This window comes from Myotis nattereri (genome assembly GCF_964212035.1).
Source record: "Myotis nattereri genome assembly, chromosome: 9".
Classification (NCBI taxonomy): Eukaryota; Metazoa; Chordata; class Mammalia; order Chiroptera; family Vespertilionidae; genus Myotis; species Myotis nattereri.
In genome coordinates, this window is record NC_138084.1 from 16489833 (window position 1) to 16510649 (window position 20817).

A 20817-nucleotide genomic window follows, 5' to 3' on the forward strand; every position below is an offset into this window, starting at 1 on the left:
GGCTGGAGAACCTAGCGAGGGAACATGGCTGCAGAACCTGGCTGGAGAACCTGGAAAACCTGGCTGGAGAATCTAGCAAGAGAACATGGACACAGAACCTGGCTGGAGATCCTAACCAGAACTTTGCTGGAGATCCTGACCAGAACTTGGCTAGAGATCCTGGCTAGGCTGCTGATTAACTGAACGCTGTCTCTGTGTCATTCCTTCTTCACTGACTCCGTCCACACCTTTGGGGACCCCTGGACCTGCTGGGGTTAGACGCCAGCAGCTCCCCTCCCCGAGAAGCCTCTCCAGGCTTTCTCAGGCACAGTCCATGGCTCCACCACTGGCCTGGGAACTCCTCCGGGGCAAGAATCGTTACTTAAACACCTTCAGAGCCTGGCATTATTCAAAAGTAAATGCCTATTGGGTAGTGTTTAGTGATTTCCTTGTGAAAATGGAGGATTCTCTGGTGCTTTAAAATATTTTCGTTGCAATACTATTTGTAATAGAGAAAACCGGAAAGCAACATATATCCTCCTATATAATAAAAGGGTAATATGCAAATCGACCCAATGGCAGAACAATGGGTCGCTATGACGCACACTGACCACCAGGGGGCAGATGCTCAACACAGGAGCTGCCCCCGGCTGGTCAGTGAGGTCCCACAGGGGGAGCACTGCTCAGCCACAAGCAGGGCGCAGCTGTGGTGGCAGGAGCCCCTCCCACCTCTGCAGCAGTGCTAAGGATGTCTGCCTGACAGCCTAGGCCCGCTCCTTTCGAGGAGCTCCTGGACTGCTAGCGGGCACAGGCTGGGCTGAGGGATTGCTAAAGGGTGCAGGCCAGGCTGAGAGCCCCACCTCCAACCCCCAACCCCCCGAGTGCACAAATGTCGTGCACCGGGCCTCTAGTATCTAATAATTAGGAAATAAGTATATTGTGGTTCATCCTTAAAATGTGGTGGTACACTGCCATTCAAATCATCTTGTAGAAATGTGCTGTTGATGTTAAAAAATATTCTCAATATACATTGTAAGGGGGAAAAGCAGGCTTCAAACAGTACTACGTACAGAATGATCCCATTTTGTGATAAAAATATAAATGTTTATGTATGCATAAAAAAGGTCTGGAAGGGCCCAGTGATATCTCTGGGTGGGTGGAATTTACATGTTTCTTCTCCATCCTTATGCTTATATGTATTTTGTGACTTTTTCATAATGAGCATAAATTACTTGTGTAGTAAGAAAAAAAAATTTTTTAACTACTAAAAATTGTTTTTCTGATTGTAATGCATTTTCATTGTAGAAAATTTGGAAAGTCTGTAAACTATAAAAAAGAAAAGATAATTATGCATTTGTTCTGCTGAGAGTCTATTAACATTCTAGTATATTTCTTTCTAGTCATTTTTTAAAAATCATGTATGAATTTTTAAAACTACTTGAGATCAAGCTGATATATAGTTTAATATCCTGCAATTTTTATTACATTGTGAATATTTTCAAAAATTATTATAAATTCTAAATATTAGATATCTTACAAAGGGTTAGAAAAATCAGCTATCTTAGAGGGGAAAACACGCACACACACTGGAACTAAAAAGAGGGCTAAAGGCCTCGCAAGTGCTGCAGAAGGCATTGTAAAGACTTTCCTAGACCCTAAAGAGGCCTTATATTATTTAAAATACTTTAAAATATTTTATATTAACAATTTTAACTATAACATTTTTGAAAGGGCTTTTTATATTTTGCTTTTGAATTTGGCTAAACACATCCATTTAATTTACGAGTGGTGAACAACTCAATTCACAATTGGCTATAATTTCTGTAACTACAGTGCATATTTGGGAACTCTTGCAAAGTGAAAAAAATCCAACCTACAAGTTATTTTCAAATATAAAGAAACATCAAATTTTAACAATTTATAAGTTAACACAATGTTACAGTTTATGGACCTTTAATTAAACATTTCTTGAGTTTATAGTTTCCTTTTCATATTTTGGTGCCAATAACTTTTTTGAGATTTCAAACTCTTCCCTAGGCCCTTGGGAAGTGCCAGGCCTTGGGCTCGGCATCTACCCTCTTCATGGAGGAAAGCACCCTGCCTGAGCCCCTCAACTGCCGGGCAGTCATGGCAGACAGACATCAGAAACTTCCGGGGGGGGGGGGGGCACTGCAAAGGGGGTTCCTGCACCAGTAAGTTATTAATTCTCCAGTACAGCAAGTCAGTTAGAGAGCAGGGAAAGGCAGAGAAGGAAGAACAGGAAGGAAGAGAAGAAGGAAGGAAGGAAAGGATGGAGGGAGGGAGGGAGGGAGGGAGGAAGGAAGGAAGGAAGGAAGGAAGGAAGGAAGGAAGGAAGGAAGGAAGGGGAAAGGAGGGGAGAGGAAGAAGGAAGGTTTCCATTCATTAGTGGCTTATTATTACCCTGCACTGAGCTAAGCACTTTATATACTGCATTTCATTCAATGCAACAGTTTCGTGAGATGGGACTATTGTCACTCTCTCATTTTACAGATAAGGCTCCTGCGGCTCAGAGAGGTTAAGTCATTGGCCTAAGGTCACACAGCTAGAAAGTTAAAGAGCTGGCCCAAGTCTGTCCAACACCACAGCCTACACATTAACCCTTATACCATATGGCCTCCTCAAACACACCTGCCCTACCTGGCCCTCCTCCTACTTACAGAAGGACAGAATTTAAAGCAGGAAGAGCTCCATGAGTTGGCTCACGCTTCCTGTCTATCTTTATCATAGCACTGCTATCAAGCAAAGTCTGCTTCCCTGTGGGCATCCTGCTGGGCCGGCACTCCCATCCCCCAGGGACCATGCCTGGCCCAGAAAATGTGCTCAGGACCTGTTGGCTGAGTTAATAAATTATACACATCTTTCATTTTGCTGAGAAAAAAAGACCAGAGAAGGAAATGTGGGGACCACACATGGGGGTAACTTGCCCAGGGTCACCCAGCCAGGTGGTGACGACAGACTCTGTGTTAGAATCCTGGCCAATGCTTCTTGCATCGTTTTACCTGAATTTTATGGGGCTTTCCACTTTCCATCATCTCGTTTTATTCTCACAACAACCACGTGATTATTATCATATGTCATCAAATCTTCAGTAGGACACAGCACTATTTCATGTAACTATAAGAAAGTTTTAAAAAAAAACCAAAACCCCTGCCAAGTATCCTTGAGAGACAGCAACAGCTATCAGATGCATCCCTATCAGATGAAAAATGTGCGATGCTACCCACATTTTATAGATGCGGAAATGGGGGCTCAGAGGCATGAAGTGGCAAGTCCCGGTCACATCGCTATTAAGGGTTTGACGTGTGAGTTAGACTAGTCCGGGGCTCTCTCTACAATTGCACCTCAAAGCACCATGATTTGATGGCTAGGTTTGGGGATATTTTTCTTGCTATTTAAAGAGAATCTTAATTTAGCTGGTGATATAGCTCCTTCCCCACTGGATTATAAATGCTGTGCCTGGGAGCCGTCTTCCAAGCACCTAGCACTGTGGCTGGCCCACATCAAGGCCTCAAAAAAGACCTGAGAAGGAGGTGGGGGCCACACTCCCAGGCGCAAGCCTGAGTTAGAAGTCCATCAACGGTGGCCATTTCTGCGCTGCTGGCCCAGGGGAGGTAAAGGCAAGTGCAGGTCATGGGGGAAGGGGGTAGTGGAGGCCCCGTACTTAGGATGGGTCCTGAGGCAGACAGACCTGGTCGGAAACCCAGCCTTGCCAGCCTCTAGCTGTGGGACCTTGGGAGGCTTACTAATCTCTCTAAGTTACTGTTTTCTCGTTGGTAAAATGGGAACAATGCCATACTAGCTATCTCGTGGGACGGTGTGAGAATTAAACGAGAAAGTGAAAGTAAAGAGCTTAGCACAGCTAAAGCCATGTCCGGGAAGAAATGTCTGTCCTACGTCATCTCGAACAAAACCAGGCTGGCTGGGCATTGGAGATTTCATGATGGGGAGCCCTCCGCCTCAGACTGGCCATATAAATGGGCTAGAAAAAGCAGAAAAACTCCTGCCAGCCTTTTAAATGATCAAACACACAAAATAAGAAATGAGAGTGGGAAAATCACGACAGACACGGAGCTAATTAGTAGAAGCCTAAGCATTGACCTAAGGCAAAAATGTTTAAAACCCTGGGTAGAATAGATAAATTTCTAGAAATAGAAAATATTATAACTAATTCTGGAAGAGATTTTTTAAATACACTAAAACAAACCTGAAACAAACTAGATACTGTAGAATAAATTGGCAATGTTTTCAAAAAGCTGTACCCCCCAAAAGTGTCAGGTCCAGAGGGTTTCATGGGTGAGTTCTACCTGCTATTTAAATTGTTCCAGAGCAAAGTAAAAGCAGGAAAACTTCCAAGTTCTTTTTATGGAGCCAGCACAACTCTGTATGAAACCTGACAAAGAGATAATAAAAGAAAGATTCAGAAAGAGATGCTGGAAGCTGCATCTCTGTAAAGTCTATAAACACTGCAAGCATTTCCCGTAGAGTCAGGAGCGAAATAAAGATTTCCACTAACACCATCATTATTTAACATTGTTCTGTAAGTGCAGGCCTATATAATTATACAACAGAAAAAAAACAAACAAGAAGTATGAAAATGGAAAGAAGAAAGCAAAATTATCATTATTTTTAGAAGATATGACTGTAAACCTAGATAACTCAGGAATTAGCAATCAAATGATTCATTGTCAATAAAATAAGATGACTAGTTATATGACTGATATACAAAAGTCAGTAGCTTCCTTATATGCAATCGGCAACCTCTTAGGACATATAAGAAATGATTCCATTCAGATGAGCAACAACATGAAACACAACTATTACAAATGAGCCTAATCTAAAAGAAAAAAGCTTTAGAAAGCTAGTTAGTAGTCTGAATAAATGGAAACACATAGCCCATTTTCTAATAGGAAGATGTACTACCGTAAAGATGTCAGTTCTCACAAATCATTATATTTACAGTGACTCCAATATTTGTTTTAATCCTCACCCTAGGATATGTTTCTTATTGGTTTTAAAAATATTCTTATTGATTTTTAGAGAGAGGAAGGGAGGGGGAAAGAGAGAGATAAATGTCTATGTGGGAGAGAAACATTAATCAGTTGCCTCCCAGGCTCACCCTGACTGCAGATCAAGCCCCCAACCTAAGTATGTGCCCTGATCAGGAATCAAGCCCACCACCTTTTGGTGTATGGGAGGATGCTCCAACCAACTGAGCCATCTGGCCAGAGCTACAGTGACTCCAATTTTTGAAACATACTAAAAAATTTGGAAAAAAAATGCTTTGGGGGGCCTGGCTGGGTAGAGAGCCCTCAGTTGGTTAGAGAGTCCTCCTGATACCCCAAGATTTCAGGTTCAATCTCTGGTCAGACACATATAAGAATCAAGCAATGAAAAAAAAAAAAAAAGAATCAAGCAATGGATGCATAAATAAGTGGAACAACAAACTGATCTCTCTCCATCTCTCTCTCTCCTCCCTTCTCTCTCTCTAAAATCAATCAATAAATCTAAAAAGAATTGCTTTTGGAATAAGATGAGCCAATTCTAAAGTTCACATGAAAAAATATGCATGCAAAAATAGCCTGAGGAGAAAATAAGATAGTGAGGATAGACTCCTTACCGGACATTAAAACATAACAACACCAAAACCACAAATAAAAAATTTAAAAAATATATAAAATTGGAATTTGTCAAAATTAGAAACTTTTGTGCTTCAAAGAACACCATTAGAAAGTGAAAAACTTTTATTTTCTAATAAAAATACAACTCACAGAATGGGAAAAAATATTTTCAAATCCTATCTCTGATAAGAAACTAGTATCCAGAATATATAAAGAGCTTTTACAACTCAATTAAAAAAAAAAAAGACTCCAAAAAACTACTCTAACTTTTAAATGGGCAAAGGATTTTAATAGACTTTTATCAAACAAGGTACATAATGGGCAATAAGCCCTATGTCATTAGTCATTAGGGAAATGCAAATCAATATTATACAGCAATAAAAAGGAATCAATTACTGATACATGCTACAACATGGATGAACTTGAAAACATTAAGGGAAAGATGCTTCATACCATATAATTCTATTTATATGAAATGGATAGAATAGGCAAATTCATAGAAACCAAAAGTAGATTAGTGTCTACCAGGAGGTGGGGACAGGAGGGAAGTAGAGAGTGACTGGTTTCTTTGTGGGGTGATGAAAATGTTGTGAAATTAGATAGCAGTTACAGTTACACAACTCTGTGAAAATGCTAGAAAAACAGCACACTGAATTGTATACTTAAAGGGGTGAATTTTATAGCATGTGAATTGTCTCATAAAGTTGTTATTTTAAAAATATAAAACCTTGATTTAGCTCAAAATACCAGAATAGATACAATTGTCTACTAGAATTTAATATATAATCAAGGTGACATTTCCAATTACAGGAAAGATGGATTATTCAGGAAACGATAGTGGACAAACATTCGTTGATGGGCTAACAATGGCGGGGGGTGAGGGGGAGCAGCATTTGGAACCTTGCCTTGCTCCGTTCATCTAAATATATCCAGACTTAAATGTATCAAGACTTAAATGTAAAAAGCAAAACCATAAAATATGATAATTAAATGGACTTTTTTTTTTTTAAATCTCAGGGTGGGAAAGACACAAACACAAAGGCCCCCAAAGGGGGGAAGGAGGGTACAAATTTGAGTTATAAATATTTCAAATTTCTACATGAAAAAAATCAAAAGACAATAAACTGCACCAAATATTTGTAAAAACATAACACAAGTTTCTAATCTTCCTTGTTATAGAAAGAGGTTGTGTATATCACTACGAAAAAACAAGCCAACAGAAAAATAAACATGAACAGACCATTTCCAGAAATAAAAATATAAGTATGAAAAGATGTCAAACTTCACTCCGTACATTAAAACAACAATTAGATACCACTTTCCATCTATCAGATTCGCCAAGACGAAAATGTTTGCTAAAATACTGCATGTTCAAAGGTGTAAAAAAACTGGAACAGTTGAAAACGTACTAGTACGTCCACACCTGGCTGGAGTGGTTCAGTGGGTGAGCATATGAACCAGGAGATCACAGTTTGATTCCTGGTCAGGGCATATGCCAGGGTTGCGGTTGCGGGCTCCATCTCCAACAGGGGGCGTGCAGGAGGCAGCTGATAATTCTCTCTCATCATTGATGTTTCTATCTCTCTCTCCCTTTCCCTTTCTCTCTGAAATCAAGAAAAAGTATATTTTATTTTAAAAAAGAAAGAAAACTTATGTCCACACAAAAACCCTCACACGGTTGTTTATAGCCACTTTATTCATAATTGCCAAATCTTGGAAGCAACCAATAGGTGAATGGATAAACAATATGAGGTACATTGTATGGATACACAATGGAATATTTAGCGATAAAAATAAATGAGCTATCAAGCCATGAAAAAACACGACCAATTATATTGCTAGGTGTGGAAAGCCAATCTGAAAAAGCAATATGCTATATGATTCCAACACTATGACATTCTGGAAAAGGCAAAACTATGGAAACGGTAAAAATATCAGTGTTTGCTAGGGGTTCAAGGTCGGGGGAGAGGGAGGAAATTGGCAGAGCACAGAGGATTTTTAGGGCAATGAATCTATTCTGTATGACACTATAATGGTGGACATGAGTCACTACACATTTGTGAAAACGCATAGAATGTACAACACCAAGAAGGAAACCTAATGTAAACGGTTGACTTTAGTTAATAATAATATTTCAACATTGATTCATCAACTGTAACAAATGTGCCACATTAATACAACATGTAAATAATAGGGAACTATGCGGGGGGGGGGGGGGGGGAGGTCCGCGGGAACTGCTTTCCAATCAATTTCTGTAAACCTAAAACTGCTCTAAAAAAATTAAGGCGACTGACTTTTTTAAAACTTGCACTAATACATTGGTGATAGGTATGTAAATTGGCATAATCCTTTTGAAGCAAAATTTGATAATACCTTCCAAAAATCTTAAAACACGTGCCCTGTTACACAGACGGTCCACTTCCCAGACTTTATCTTACTTATATACTCACAGGAAATAACATTTATACAAGGATATTTATGAATTCTGTTTGTAATGGCAAAAGTCAGAATAATAGCCCCCCAAAAGGACCACATCCTAATCCCCAGGCCTGTGGCTATGCATGGCGAGGGGGAATTCAAGTTGCAGATGGCATTAAGATTGCTAAACCTCTGACCTGAGAAGGGGGAGAGGATCCTGGATTACCCCAGTCCGCTCAATGTAATCACAAGGGTCCTTAAAAGTGAAAGACAGACGCAGAAAAGGAGAGTCAGTCAGAACGATGTGGTTTGAGAAAAACTCACTCTACAGTTGCTGGCTCTGGAGATGAGGGAAGGGGACACAAGCCAAGAAATTCGGGGGGTGTCTAGAAGCTAGAAAGGCCCGGAAACAGGCCTCCAAAGGAAGGAATCCTGCCCCCATCTTGATTTTAGCTCATCCAGACACACTTCGGACTTCTGAACTGTGAAGTAATTTGTGTTGTTTTAAGTCACTACATTTGTAGTAATTTGTTACAGCAGCCATCGACCACTAATACCAACCTAAACGTCTATTCATAGAGAACTAGCTAAATAGATGCAATGTAATTATATACAGCCTTTAAAAGAATGGGGCACCTCTATATACTAATAGAGAATTTGTTTCAAGTCACCTTGTTCAGTGGGAAAAAAAATGCAACACGTAATTGGAGTGTATATAGCAAGTCATCTGTGTAAAAAGAAAGCACAGTTGAAAATCCAGGTAGATCCTTAGACATGCACAGAACCTGTCCGAGAGCCACACCAGAACCTGGGATATTCGCTGCGAAGGGAAACGGGTGAGGCTAGATTCCAATGACAGAGGCTGGTTTTCCACGGCATCCTCTTCCACGCACAAGTATTACTTTAAGGACACAGAGAAAGAAAATTGCTTTAAAACGTAAGTGGGGTGAGCTCTGCTGGGCCCTAGAGCGTTAGTGTTTTCATCTTGTCAATGAGCAGTGACTGAACCCCTTCCACGAGGGGCACCCTGTCACAGGCCTCCTCTTGTTTAATCTTCTAACAACCCTGACGGGCGGGTGTTACCAGCCCACCCACAGCCGAAGCTCTGAGGCTCAGAGAAGCCTAGTGGCCAAGAGGCACAGCTGGTGTGTTTTGCGATTGGACTTTAAAGCCTGGTCTTCTGGCTCCAGGGTTCTCTCCTCCGTCATGTCACTGCTGGTCCCCACAGCCGCTGGAGGGCCAGCTGGACTGCTGGGCGCTGCTACATGGAGCTGTCACCCTGTGATCTTAGTCCTCTGAGTCGAGGAGGTCAGCCTCCAGAGGGGCCACTGATTCCTCTTTCCGGTTCAGCCCCCCTCCTTCTGTTATATCTCCGCCACCACCCGCCCCCCACCCCCACCCCCACCCCCACCCCCACCCCCACCCCGCCAAAGTGCCTCTGGGGGCTTCTGGGAGAGGCGGCGTCCATCAGTCCCTCGCTGTGGCTCGGTTCTCTCTGGCGGGCTCGCACTGCAGTGGGCACAGTGCCGCCACGCTCTGTCCTCGGCGGGGATGAAACCCTAGAGGTGAGGGGCCTCTGGATAGTATCACATCTCGATGAAACGGGCTGCCCTGAGATTTCTCATTCTTGCAAACCCGAAGCCAGAGATGAAGGGGGTCTCCCTGTCTGATGGCAACTTACAATCCGGGTGGACCAATCCACCTTCCTGGCCTCACTTTATAATAAATTGGGGATCAGATTCCTGCATTATATGGACAGATGTTGCGGGGCCACTTACCTATTGGGAGAGCTGTTTAAATAAGGCCAAACTGCCTTTCCTGTCGAGAATCTCAAAGCATTTAAGAATGAGTAACTAATGAAGTTCAACCTCCAGAAAAAGCAAGAATTATTATCTTCATTTTATAAATAGATCAAAGGTCACACAATCAATGGCAGATGTAGGGAACAGATGTAAGAATTCCGCTTTTGTCCCTGGCTGCAGCCACTAGCTCCCACCCGGTATCACTGACAGAACTCCTTTCTGCTCTCTGACTTCTGGCCAAAGACACAGAGCTGGCCTTTATATGTTTCCACTTAAAGGTTTGAATTCTATGTATGGTTCGTGTGCCTTTGATTTGTCTGGAATTTATAAAAGAGAAGGAGAAGAATGAGATTTGATGCTTTGGAGAGATCGTGTTGGGACTGAGCCTTATGTAGTGGGTCAGATGCCAATAAAGGTAAAAAAAAAATAACCTGCTCACCAGATCTTTAGAAATTTCACTTTTATTCTCTGTCTGAAAGAACTTCGTCTGTTAAAATTAAACAGCAAGTATCTTTAGTCACCAAAATGATTGTTGTGGGAATAACAAAAGCCACCACTTATTGAGCGCCAACTGTGTGCTAAGTACTGCTCTACTTACTTACATACATTTATATTGTGTGATTCTACTAAATAGCCAAGGAGGCTTCCATTATTCATTCACTTTATAGATAATATAACTGGGCTTAGAGATACAAGATGGGTTGAGAAGAGAAGAAAGAGAAAGCCCAAAGGAAATTAATTAAGCAAAAATGACTGGATATATACTCTAGCCAGAGGTGTTGTGTTGTGATAGATATAAAGACGGAGATACAAAAATGAATAAGATAGCTCCAGATTCCTGGTCTCAAGGAGCTTATCGCCTTGTGGGTCATTGAGGGTGAGTTCTGAACATTTAAAAAGACAAATGATGCCCTAGCTCAGTGGTCGGCAAACTGCGGCCCCTTGAGTGTGGCTCTTCCACAAAATACCACGTGCGGGCGTGCACATACAGTGTGATTGAAATTTCGTGGCCACACTCAAGGGGCCAAAGAGCCGCATGTGGCTCATGAGCAGTTTGCCGACCACTGCCCTCGCTGGTTTGGCTTAGTGGGTAGAGTGTTGGCCTAAGGACTGAAGGGTCCTGGGGTCGATTCTGGTCAAGGGCTCGTGCCTAGGTTATAAGCGCCATCCCTGGCTCTGATCAGGGTGCATGTAGGAGGCAACCAATCAATGAGTCTTTCTCACATCGGTGTTTCTCTCTCTGTGTCTCTCTTCCTCCCTCCCACTCTCTCTGAAAATCAATGGAAAAATATCCTCGGGCCTGGCTGGCGGGTTCCATGGTTGAGTGTAGACCTATGAATGAGGAGGTCATAGTTTGATTCTGGTCAAGGGCACATGCCTGGGTTTCGGGCTCCATCCCCAGTAGGGGGCGTGCAGGATGCAGCCTATCAATGATTCTCTCTCATCATTGATGTTTCTATCTCTCTCTCCCTCTCCCTTCCTCTCTGAAATCAATAAAAATGTATTTTAAAAAATACATCCTCAGCTGAGGATTAACAAAATAAATAAAATAAATAAATAAGAAGCTGCCTGGCCATAGCCTCTCGCAGTGCCCTCGGCGGTCCCGGATCTGTCTCTTGCTTCAACAGTGTTTGGACAGAACAGACCCAGGGACACCCCTTCTTCCAGCTCCGGCCACTCTCCTGGGTCTGATCCAGTCACCACCTTCAGAACCACCTCTGGGACCAGCCAACACACTGGTTTTGTGGGGTTTTTGTGTGTTCTTTCCTACTTTAACTCCTTATTGTCAAACCACCATGAGCTCCCGAATTCCTCAGGATTATTCCACCCAGGTGGAGGCTGCGGTCAGCCACCTGGCCAGCCTGCGTCTGCGGGCCTCCCACACCTACCTCCCTCGGGGCTTCTTTTTCAATCAGGATGATGTGGCTCTCGAGGGCATGGGTCACTTCGGAGAAGAAGCACGAGGGCGCTAAACATCTTTTAAAGCTGCAAAAACAGCGCGGTGGCCGCATTCTCTTCCAGGACGTGCTGAGGCCTCCCCAAGATGAGTGGGCAAAACCCAGGACACCAGGGAAGCCGCCCTGGCCTTGGCGAGGAACCTGAGCCAGGCCCTTTTGGAGCTGCAGGCCCTGGGTTCTACCCGCACAGACCCTCACCTCTGTGACTTCCTGGAGAACCACTTCCTGGGTGAGGAGGCGAAACTCATCAAAAAGATGAATGACACCTGACTAACATCCGCAGGCTGCGGGCCCTCAGGCTGGGCTGGGCGAGTATCTCTTCGAAAGGCTCACCCTCAAGCATGACTAGGAGCCTGTGGAGCCCAGAGGCCTTTGAGGGGCCCCTCTGCATCCCCTGGTGTCTGGCTTTTTCCTGAGCCTCTCCCCGAACCTACTAGCCATTCTTTTAACCACCCTGGAGCCCTCTCCCATGCACTGGACCAAAAGAAACAATAAAGCTTTTTTCAGCAAAAAAATAAATAAGTAAATATAAATAAATAAACAAACAGACAAACAGACAGACAATGATGTCAATACAGTTCAGTCCAGACGTGTTCACTGAGTCCTGGTGTGTGTTAGACGCTGTATGCGTTGCCAGGGATGGTCCCTCTTCTCATGGAGTTTGTAGTCTAGTGGGAAAGTCAGACATTAATCAAATCATCGCCCAGATTTAAAGCTGCAGTGGAGTCAAAGACACCAGATGTGCTACAGCCGCACAAAGGAGTGGTATCCAGAATACATAAAGAACTCCTACACTTAATAAGAGGTGATCCAATAGAAGCACTGTCAGATGAATCCATGGGCAATTTTAAAAAGACAGAAGGCAAATGGCCAATAAACAAATGAAAGTATACTCAGTCTCTTTTTTAAAATATATTTTTATTGATTTCAGAAAGGAAGGAAGAAAGAGAGAGAGATAGAAACATCAATGATAAGAGAGAATCATTGATCAGCTGCCTCCTGCACGGCCCACACTGGGGATCGAGCCTGCAACCTGGGCATATGTCCTGACTGGGAATTGAACCCTGACCTCCTGGTTCACAAATCAGATGCTCAACCACTAAGCCACACCAGCCGGACCTCAGTCTCTCTTGTAAACAGGGAATTGCAAATTAAAACATTGAAATAACCATGTCACACCCATCAGCTTAGCAAAAAAATTAAAGTCTGACATTACCAGGTGTTGCTGAGGATGCCAACCACGGGAACTCATATATTGCTCTCGAAAAGTAAACTGGTCCTACCACTTTGAAAAACTGCTCAGTCATACTGAGTGAAGCCGCTCACTTGCATGACCTGAACCCAGCAATTCCACACCCAAGTGTCTCCCCAGATGGCTCATTTTCATACAAGGGGAAGGGATAAAAAAAATATATTAATTGGCCCTGACCGGTTTGGCTCAGTGGATAGAGCATCGGCCTGCGGACTCAAGGGTCCCAGGTTTGATTGCAGTCAAGGGCATGTACCTTGGTTGCAGGCACGTACCCAGTAGGGAGTATGCAGGAGGCAGCTGATCAATGTTTCTCTCTCATCGATGTTTCTGACTCTCTAACCCTTTCCCTTCCTCTCTGTAAAAAAATCAATAAAATATATAAAAAAAATAAAATAAAATAAAGTATTAATTGTAGCACTGTTCCCAAGAACAAACTAATTTGAAAATAAGCTGAATGTCCTCCAGAAGGAGACAGGTAAGTAAAGTTTGGTGAACATGATCTAGAACAGTGGTTCTCAGCCTTCCTAATGCTGCAACCCTTTAATACAGTTCCTCATGTTGTGGTGACCCCCAACCATAAAATTACTTTCGTTGCTACTTCATAACTGTAATTTTGCTACTTTTATGAATCATAATGTAAATATATGATATGCAGGATGTATTTAGGCGACCCCTGTGAAAGGGTCGTTTGACCCCCAAAGGGTCGCGACCCACAGGTAGAGAACTACATGTATCCGTAAGAGTACATTTCAAAATCATAATGCTGAATGAAGAAAGCAAGCTGCACAATGAATAATCAGTATAATGCCATTTCTTCAGTTTACAAACATGCCAAACAATTCTATAAAATGTTGATAGGCAGAAATACATGTAGTAAAAATTCAAAAACGTGCATGGGAATGATAAACCCCAAATGCAAGAGAGTGGGTACCTTAGGTTCAGAGGGCTCCACCTGGATTTGTAAAGTTTTATGTCCTTAAGAAAAGATTTGGCCCAGCCAGTGTGGCTCAGTGGTTGAGCATCGACCTATGACCCAGGAGGTCACGGTATGATTCCCTGTCAGGGCACATGAAGGGGTTGTGGGCTCGATCCTCAGTAGAGGGTGTGCAGGAGGTAGCCAATCAATGATTCTCTCTCATCATTGATGTCTCCATCTCCTTCTTCCTCTCCCTTCCTCTCTGAAATCAAAAATGTGTGTGCGTGTGTGTGTGTGTGTGTGTGTTTAAGAAAATATTTGAGGAAAAATTAGCAAATGTTAAGCTTTGACAAAGGGCGGAGGAGGTGGTAGAGGAGGGGCATAGAAGAAAAAGATGTTGATATTATTCTCTAGTTTTTTATAGGCTTTGATCTATCAAAGGAGGATTTGACTGAATCGGGGTGGGGTGGGAGAGGGTTCAGAGGTGTCTCTGAGGACATGGTGCTTACTTAGGATGAGAGCAAACATTGAGTAGGTAAGGAAGGGCTAAAGGTGTACCAGGCAGAAAGAGCAAGCTGTGTAAAAACCCTGAGGTGGGAGGGTGAATGAACAAAGAGACGAGGAACTGAGACCCTCAGTGTGATCAGAGCAGAGGGAGGAAGGGGCTGGGGGTGGGGATGGGGCCAGGTGGTGCACAGAGGTGCGGGGCCTCACAGGCCATCTTGAAGGGTCAGGTCTTTACTCCCAGTATGATGAAAGCAGCGGGGATGCTAAGTGTTGGGGCCCAGAGACACTTCCACTCAGCCAGATAGCGGAATAAGGACGGCATTCTCAAAGAGATGACTCACCTCTTGAGCTTTGGAGAATGAGAAAGAAGCAGCCAATTAGGGGAGGAGGGGGAGTGAGATGCAAAATCCCTGGGTAGGGCCCAACTGCAATAAATACATTGACAGCCTTCAAATTCTTGGTCCCAACTCCAGAGGTGTTAGATGGGAAAATGGCAGACCAGCGTGTCCAAGACAGAGGGCTTGGCACCAGCGCAGCCTTAGGCTAAGAGAGGCATAGTCAGACACGGATTGTAGGTGGCTCGCTCCAGCCGTGCGGCGAGTGGATGTGAAGGAGGTAGGAGTGCAGACAAGGAGATCTTTGAGCAGAATGTTAATAGCCTCCACCAGGCTGGAATTAGGATGAAGCATGGACCGCGCCTGGGGACGTATTTCGGAGGGAAGGCGAGGAGGCATCTAGGACGATGGGGTGGGTGGTAGCGCCATCTCTGAGATGGACGATAATAGGGGCAAGACGCGGCAAGTTAGAGGTTCGTGCAGGGCAAGCCAAGTGGAACTGTCCGGCCAGCAATGGGATGGGCGCGCCAGGGGTTGCGGAGGGAAAGCTGGGCGTGGGAGGCGCCTCATGTGGGTGACTATTAACCACTCACAGCAAACGAGCGGGTCCCGGAGGGGAGGGGAGAGGGAGACGCTGAGCAGGTCGCTGGAGGATCATCAGTGATGGGATCGGGGCAAGGCTGGCGGCGAGAGAACTGGAGGGGAAGGAGCCCGCAGAGGCTGAGGGGCCGCCGGGAGGTGAGCCCCGCGCCCCGCTGCAGCGGCACCGGGGAAGGTGTGGCATCTCGGGCTGCCCTGCCCGGCTGCAGGCGGAGCCCGAGCGCGCCCGGCTCAGGCCGGCGCCGCGGAGCCAGCCCAGACAGCGGCCTCCCGCGCTCCTCCGGCTGCCCTGGCTGCAGCCGCCGGGGACAGCAGGGCCACCCCGGCCATCCCCACCCCAGACTCCCCGCCACTCGGGGCCGCGCCTCCCGACCTCCCGCGGACCCGGCGACGTCACTGCGGCTCTGACGCGCGCTAATGGAGCCACGCGCGGCGCGGGGCGGGGCGGCGCGGGGCGGGGCGGGGCGGGACGGCGCGGGGCGGGCGTCCTCCCGGGAGGTCCCGGTCCTTGCAGCCCGCGACCACGTCCTTGGCCCTCCTCCAAGGGAACCTCGATTTTCCAAACCCGGGAAGGCCGGCTGCCCTTCGGCAACTGAGAAGGACGCGAGCGCGTGGCAAAAGGTGTTAACGATGCCCGGAAAGAAATAGCCGGACCCAAGAAAGAGACAATCATAGCCGCCAGCCAGAGTCCTCCGCTCGCGTGCTCAGCGGACTGAAGAACAATAATAACGACAGCAACCACAATAGCCACCTTTTATTGAGCGCTTACTCGGTGCCAGGCACTGTGTAACGCGCTTTACAGGCAACAACCCTCGAAGGTAAGTACCGCTCTTCTATTTTGCAGGAAACGGGGGCACAGAGAGGTTAAGTAACTCGCCGCAAGCACACAGCTAGCGGATGTCAGTGCCAGAATTCCAACCCATTCCTCCGAAGGTCAGCCCGCTGCGCCGGGATCATTCTCTTCATCTTAACGATGAGGAAGCGAAGGCACACGGACATTTACGTCCCTTGCCCAAGGTCACCTAGCTGCTGGAAGTGGATGAGGCAGAAAGCGAACCCGGGGCTCCTCTCTGTCGGCAGAACCCGTCTTGGCTATAGACGGCGACACTTTCAAACCGCCTCCGACGGCCCAGCAGGCTTTTGCCTCCGAACCCCAAGAGGCGCAGCCTCTTCGGAGTTTGGGTGGGTTCCCGCGGCCTCCGATCCACGGGTGAATCCATTATTTCTGAGCACAGCATCACCTCTGCTCAGCCCGCAGGCGTCAGAAAGGGGCGCGTCTCCCGAAATCCTGTCGGAGACCCGGCAGCGCGGTCCTCGCAAAGGATGGAGCGGAGGCGGAGGCAGCCGGAGGGATCCCGGGTCCCGCCTGCAGGGCGGTGGGGCCGGCGCGCAGTTGACGATTAGTCCATCGCGGCCAGCAGAGGGCGCCGCCGCACGCGCCTCGGGTCCCAAGGCACCAGGCCCTTGGGCTGGCAGGCTCGACCTGCAGACCAGTAAACTCGGAACCCCCAGAGTGGGTGGGGTTTTTTGGTTTGTTTATTTATTTTGGTGGCTGGCACCCCTCTGGCCCCTCACCTCAGCTCTGGGCCTGCTTTCCCGACCACTCTTCCCCATCTCCTGAGCTCCGGCCACCCCCACCAGTCCACCCCACCGTTGGCCTTCGAGGTGTCCCTAGTCCCTACACTGCTGGTTTAGTCACCTCTTGCTGAGAGGCAAAGAATACTGATCCATCCTACTGAAAGGCTCAGGTGTTTGAAAGTTTGGGCTGTCTCTCTCCTTCTCATGGGCCCTTTGGTGATATAAAATGGGGATAAATCAACCACTTGGAGTAGATAACTTAATTTTCTTTCCTTCTTGAAAACAGGAGGAGGAGGTGGTTAAGGAAGGAGCCACCAGATGAAAGGATCTATTTTCGACATAGCTGCAATGTGTTAAGGGCTCGTTTTGTGCTGTCCTTTCTGTGCCTTGAGACCTTAATCCTCACTGCAGGCATGAGAGGTGTGCATCATTATTCTCAGATGAGGTCACACGACTGGTAAATGGCAATGCTGGGAACCCACTAGGGGGATCTGACGTTCAAACCATGTCCCCATCACCCAGAATGTACAAGCTGATACAACTGGACAGAAGAGGTAAGGCATAAACCGTGCAAAAACAAACCCAAATCTGCTCTGAATGCTTTCAAAACACCACATGCGAATTAGGGGCTTCAATTGTTTTCTGAGCCCCCACTGAGGACTCAGTTGTCTAAAAAGAAAAGCAAAACCTAAAGGTGCAATGAGAGAACAGGCAGGAGGCTGTAGCTTTCTCTTGGAAGAGCATCCGGAGAGGCCCACTCACTTTCTATGTCTGGGCTCTGAGAAAATAAAGGTGGCTCTAGGAAAATCTGAAAAGTATGAGAGGGGGGGAAAAAAATCCCTTCTGCGGTTTTTACTTTCACCAAGCCTCATTCTGCTATTCGTGTCTTATTTTAAAACTAATGTGGCTCTCTCCACCCTTTAAATTGGCACGTAAATAGTAAAAACAGAAGGAAGGCCAGCTACAAACTTCAAATGCGGTGGGTTTCTCAGGAAGGAGGTACATGACTTGAAGTGGAAATGCGGATCAAATGAGGTGCCTTAAACATTTCAAAGACAGACTTTCCACAAGGAATTTAGATCATAAGCTCTTAGAACAGGAGCTTTGTCTGGGTTTGGGCTCAGTATGGTGTCTAGAATCTTTGAGTGCCCAATAAATGTGGAAAACAAATCACACTTTTCATCTATGTCTGCATCATCTAACCATCTGGGCCACCACTTGCTTATGGTTTTAGAGTGAGGCTTCTGGGGGATTTTCCTGCCCCCAGATACACACCCTCCCCCAGACCCCTCACTTCTCCAGAAGTTTGCTCTGGGAATCCAGTCAAGGTGAGGCAATTGTTGATGATGTCATCAGGTTTGGTTACACAGAGTAACTGCATACTCTGGAATCACCAACTGGAGACCTTTCCAAACAAGGAAACAAGCAGAAGGGGCCTCAGGCGACTTATCCCTTAACAGTTCTCAGTCTCTTGCCCAATGTCTTTGAACGAGAAGGATTCCTCTCTTATCCCCTACAAGGGAGCTCTGGACATCCCAGGCTGCCTCTTATAAAATCCTTGGGCTTCTTTGATCTTTTCTCTCTCTGCTCCTTCCCTCATTTTTTCAATGCATTTATTCTACAAACATGCAGCAAGAGCCCACTAAGGGTACAGCAGAGAATCTAACATGGGCTTTGAGTTCACGTTTCCCCATTCCTACCTGGCTCCTGACCCCATAGCTCCAACTTTCTTGCCTGCAGAGGCCCCACAATATTAAAAGACTTGCTTCACCAGGTGAGAAGTATTTCATATACATATCTGACATTTTATCAGCCCCGGGCAGCCCCCTGACCCTATAGAGCACCTTGCTGACACCCATTTGGCACAAGTTCTCTGGGCTCTGATATGCCCTTAGAAGCAGGAACTGGAGATACTACAGCACCTGTCCACAATCCTTTTCATCCTTCCTAGTCACTCCTTCAGTTCACAAGATCACTGTTGATGACAGAAACAGTTTGGGCCATATTTATGAAATATCTATTACAATAAAAAAAATCTCATAGTGCCATAATACCCCACTGGTCAAAGGAAATTGTTGGCTTAAATAAACAGTGACTATCTGACAAAGGGACGTGTCAGATAATGCTTATGAATTTTTCAGGTCATTTTTTTAATGGAATCTTGGGAATGAGTGATTCATAATAATGAGGGGAAGGGAAAACAGTAGGCCTGTTTTAGCTCTCAAGATTCTTCAAATGGAATAGATTTTTACCATAAACACCCTAGAAAAGACAGAAGACTTAAGGTAAATTGCAAGTGTTTGTCTTTTGGGAAACTATTAATACTAAAAAACCTTGGTCTTGACCCATTCCAAATAAATAAATAAATAAATAAATAAATAAATAAGACCATAGAATTCAGACTATGTCCCTGGAAATCCCTTTAGAAAGTAGATTCCAAATCAGTACTCTTATTCTTCTTGAATATCCCACCCCCTAAGACTGCCCCATCCTTCCAGATCCAGCATTATTTTCTCTCCTCTTCAGGAAGGCAGTGGCTCCGAGACCGGAAGGATGGAGAGTGAGGAGGACTTTCCCTTACCTGGGTTGCAGAACCATTTGAATTTAGAGAACTCATTGTATGTGTGGTGTCTGCATAGGTTTCTGGGAGTGCATTCTCTGGCTGATGTCCAAAGTCTTCAAAGCATGGGGGCCTGAGATATGCCCAAAGGAACGCCTATCTGTGGAAGAAGCGGGTCCCCCCACCAAGAAGTTCTTGGTGGTCAGTGTCTGCGTGTCCGCTGCTGGGGTGAAGAGAATTGGAAACCACTGAACATTCCTGCTGGGATCTTTCCAAGCCCTTTTGGGAACCGGCAACAGCTCTTGTCTGGGGAAATTAGTTTTGCACTTTCACGGAGTGAGAAATTCCTCAGGGGCATTCTTGTACTTGGGAAGAGAAATCAAACCCAGCTCATTCCTTCAGGGCCCATGCTATTAATAAAGCCGACCGAGTTCAGTTCACTGGGTCCAGCCTGGGGCTATGGGTGGGGCTGGAGCAAAGGAGTTCAGCGAATTTCACCTGTGGCTCAGGCCCTCGCCTGACTGGCGACTGGCGCAAGCTTGAGATTTCAGGGGATGGTGTTACCAGCGTGTAAACGCCGTGGGTGACAGCCAACGTCCCCAAGAGACCACAGAGGATCTCAAACCCTTCCTCTCTTCCTAGAAACCCTGGCGGCCCGGCTGGCTGCTTGCTGTCTGATGCAACAGTTTGCAACGCCGTTCTGGGAGCCCAGCCTGCTGCGGGGAGCTGGGCGTCCTGCCGACGCGCATGCGCGGGCTGCGGGCCTGCGGGGCGGCACCGGGCGGGGCGGGGGAGGCTGTGCCGGAGTGTGCCGGGGACTGGGCGGGCGCGGAGACCTTTGGCAGCCCGCGCCCGCGATCTGAGCTTAATTAAACTTCTCCTGAGGCATTGGCTGACTGATTGACCCAGTGATCCAAAGAAAATCAGAGAGGCCCGAATCGCCCTGTGAACGCCACGGGAAAGGGAAGTTGGGGAGTTGGCTTTCCATTTCCAGAGCTGGGAATTCAGCCTCCCTCCCCTGAGCGCTCCCCAATCCACGATGCCAAAGGGGCTCAAACATTCATCAGGGCCTTCGCCAACGCTGGCCTGAGCTCTCCTTTCGCTTCACAAGAAAGGGGAGAGCAGTGGTTACAGGGGGGAAAGAGACAAAGTTTTGTTTTGTTTTGTTGTTGTTTTTGTTAATCCTCGCCCGAGGATATTTTTCCATTGCTTTTTTTAGAGAGAGTGGAAGAGAAGGGGAAAGACAGAGAGAAACATCGTTATGAGAGAAACA

At 46.0% G+C, this 20817-nt stretch overlaps 1 long non-coding RNA gene across 1 annotated transcript; it reads left to right on the forward strand.

Annotated features, from left to right (window-relative positions):
- The first annotated feature begins 15857 nt into the window (after positions 1-15857).
- LOC308523981 lies at positions 15858-20431 on the forward strand. Its single transcript, XR_013996381.1, has 3 exons — positions 15858-16224; positions 17271-17538; positions 19511-20431. It is a non-coding gene; the product is annotated as an uncharacterized lncRNA (long non-coding RNA).
- Positions 20432-20817: the final 386 nt, after the last annotated feature.